The following is a 2,877-nucleotide window of genomic DNA, read 5'->3' on the forward strand; positions in this document are numbered from 1 at the left end:
CACCATTGTCTTATCTCATTTTGTTCAATATATATATATATGGTTCTTTATTGTGGTTTTTTTCATTTGTAAGCAATTTGAGCTCAAAATCACTTCAAGCTTGCATATTTACATGAAAGAAGGTTAAAGTAGCTAGTTGAACTTGCGGACCATGTTCATCTCGGCGACCATGTTCTCTGCCGAGCGGTAACGGACGTCAAGGAGGAGCTTTGATTCTACGAGGGAGAGCGGCAACGGTCGTGGAAGACCGTGTTCCCTTCCTCGTAGAATCGGAGCTCTTTCGTGGCAAGTACGGTGCCGTCCGGTGGAGAAATGCTCGCCGAGATGATCACGTAAGCAAGTTCAACTAGTACGGATTGTTATTTATTCACATGTCCCGATATCGTCGCAGTAGTCTGTCAATCACCGTACTTTTTATTTTAACTTTTTATGAAATGAAAAACTTAGAAAATAGTTAGAAAATTATAGAAAATCCGTACTAGTTGAACTTGCGGACCGTGTTCAGCTCGGCGAGCATGTTCTCGGTCGAGCGGTAACGGACATCAAGGAGGAGCTTTGATTCTACGAGGGAGAGCGACAACGGTCGTGGAAGACCGTGTTCCCTTCCTTGTAGAATCGGAGCTCTTCCTTGACCAAGTACGGTGCCGTCCGGTGGAGAAATGCTCGCCGAGATGATCACGTAAGCAAGTTCAACTAGTACAGATGGTTATTTATTCACATGTCCCGATATCGTCGCAGTAGTCTGTCAATCACCGTACTTTTTATTTTAACTTTTTATGAAATGAAAAACTTATAAAATAGTTAGAAAATTATAGAAAATCCGTACTAGTTGAACTTGCGGACCGTGTTCAGCTCGGCGAGCATGTTCTCTGTCGAGCGGTAACGGACATCAAGGAGGAGCTTTGATTCTACGAGGGAGAGCGACAACGGTCGTGGAAGACCATGTTCCCTTCCTCGTAGAATCGAAGCTCTTCCTTGACCAAGTACGGTGCAGTCCGGTGGAGAAATGCTCGCCGAGATGATCACGTAAGCAAGGTCAACTAGTACGGATGGTTATTTATTAAAACATGTTTTTGAGCTATAGTGTATTAAAAAATGAGTATAGAGATATAGATAATTTTATAGTTTCTTAATTTTATTTGTTTATAAAATAAGAAATTTATAGTGTATTAAAAATGAGTATAGAGAGAATATGGCAACTGCTTCATTGTTTAGAGATATAGATAATTTTATAGTTTCTTAATTTTATTTGTTTATAAAATGAGAAATTTATAGTGTATTAAAAATGAGTTTAGAGAGTAGATGGCAACTGCTTCCGGGTCCTCGACCTGTCATGGGTTTCCAAAGCGACTTAGGTCGGGCCTCCCTCTCATTCCATGCGGCAAGTGTCGTGATGAGACGAAGATTGTGATGGAGTACCGAGTGAAGAAGGAGAGTCCCAACAAGGATCGTATCTTCTACAAGTGTCCGGATCGCAATGTGAGTTATTTTATCGTATTTAATGATTATGGTTAGTTTATACTTATTTTCATTATGGTTGTGATTAAAGTTCTAATTTTTTGTTTTAATTTTAGTGGGATGGCAGTGGACAATGTTCAGGCTTCTACTGGGAGGAAGAGTATGTTGAACTTGTGCAAAAATATCTTGCACAACAGGCAGATACGGCGGCAATGAGGCAGTGATCCAGCCGAAGAAGCCCAAAGATGTTGCACAATCGGGGGATCTGTCTGTTTTAGTTGAGATTGGTTGCGAAATCCTTGTGCTTCTGAAATGTATTTTAGCTTTAGTTCTTTTAGTGGTAGTTGGGATTGTCTATATTGTAGCGATGCTTTCATAAATTTGTACCTTTTGTGGTGGCACGCATGTTGTATAAATAATTAATTATGATCTAGGTTTTAATATGGCATTTATGTCATGTAATGCAGATGAGCCGGCATTGGATGTACAATGCTGATCGCCGCTCCCAAGAGTTCATTGACGGCGTGCATTCTTTGTTACGTGCGGCCGAGGCAAACAAACGCGACGGTTTGATGTGCTGCCCATGTGCCATATGTAAGAATACGGTGAAATATCCTTGCTCAAAGACTCTTCATTCACACTTGTTCAAGTCGGGTTTCATGTCAAACTATATTTATTGGACGAAGCATGGAGAAACCGGTGTTGTAATGGAAGAAGGTGAAGAAGAACAATGGGACGACAATGATATTATTCCCGATGGTGCGTGCTTCAATGATACTGCAATGGGAGAAGCTGAAGAAGAGGTAGCCGCAGAAGATGATCCAGCTGATGATCTTTGTCAGGTCATTCGTGACGCACAAAGAGAATGTGAAAGTGAAAAGGACAAGATCAAGTTCGAGCGGATGCTAGAAGATAACAAGAAATTGTTATACCCAACTTGTGATGCAGGGCAGAAAAAGTTGGGAACCACACTAGAATTGCTGCAATGGAAGGCAAAGAATGGTGTATCTGATAAGGGATTTGGAGAGTTACTAAAAATCCAAAAGGAGATGCTTCCGAAGGACAATGAATTGTCCGCCACTACCTACGAAGCAAAACAAGTTGTCTGTCCTATGGGGCTAGAAATCGAGAAGATACATGCATATCCTAATGACTGCATCCTGTACCGTGGCAAAGAGTACGAGAAATTGGATGCATGCCCGGTATGCCATGCATCGCGGTATAAGATCAGGCGAGATGACCGTGGTGATGTTGAGGGCGAACGTCCGCGGAAGAAAATCCCTGCCAATGTTATGTGGTATGCTCCTATAATACCACGCTTGAAACGTCTGTTCAGAAACAAAGAACGTGCAAAATTGTTGCGATGGCACAAAGAAGACCGTAAGGTAGACAATATGTTGAGACACCCTGCTGATGGGT

Source organism: Miscanthus floridulus, chromosome 10, assembly GCF_019320115.1.
Source record: "Miscanthus floridulus cultivar M001 chromosome 10, ASM1932011v1, whole genome shotgun sequence".
Classification (NCBI taxonomy): Eukaryota; Viridiplantae; Streptophyta; class Magnoliopsida; order Poales; family Poaceae; genus Miscanthus; species Miscanthus floridulus.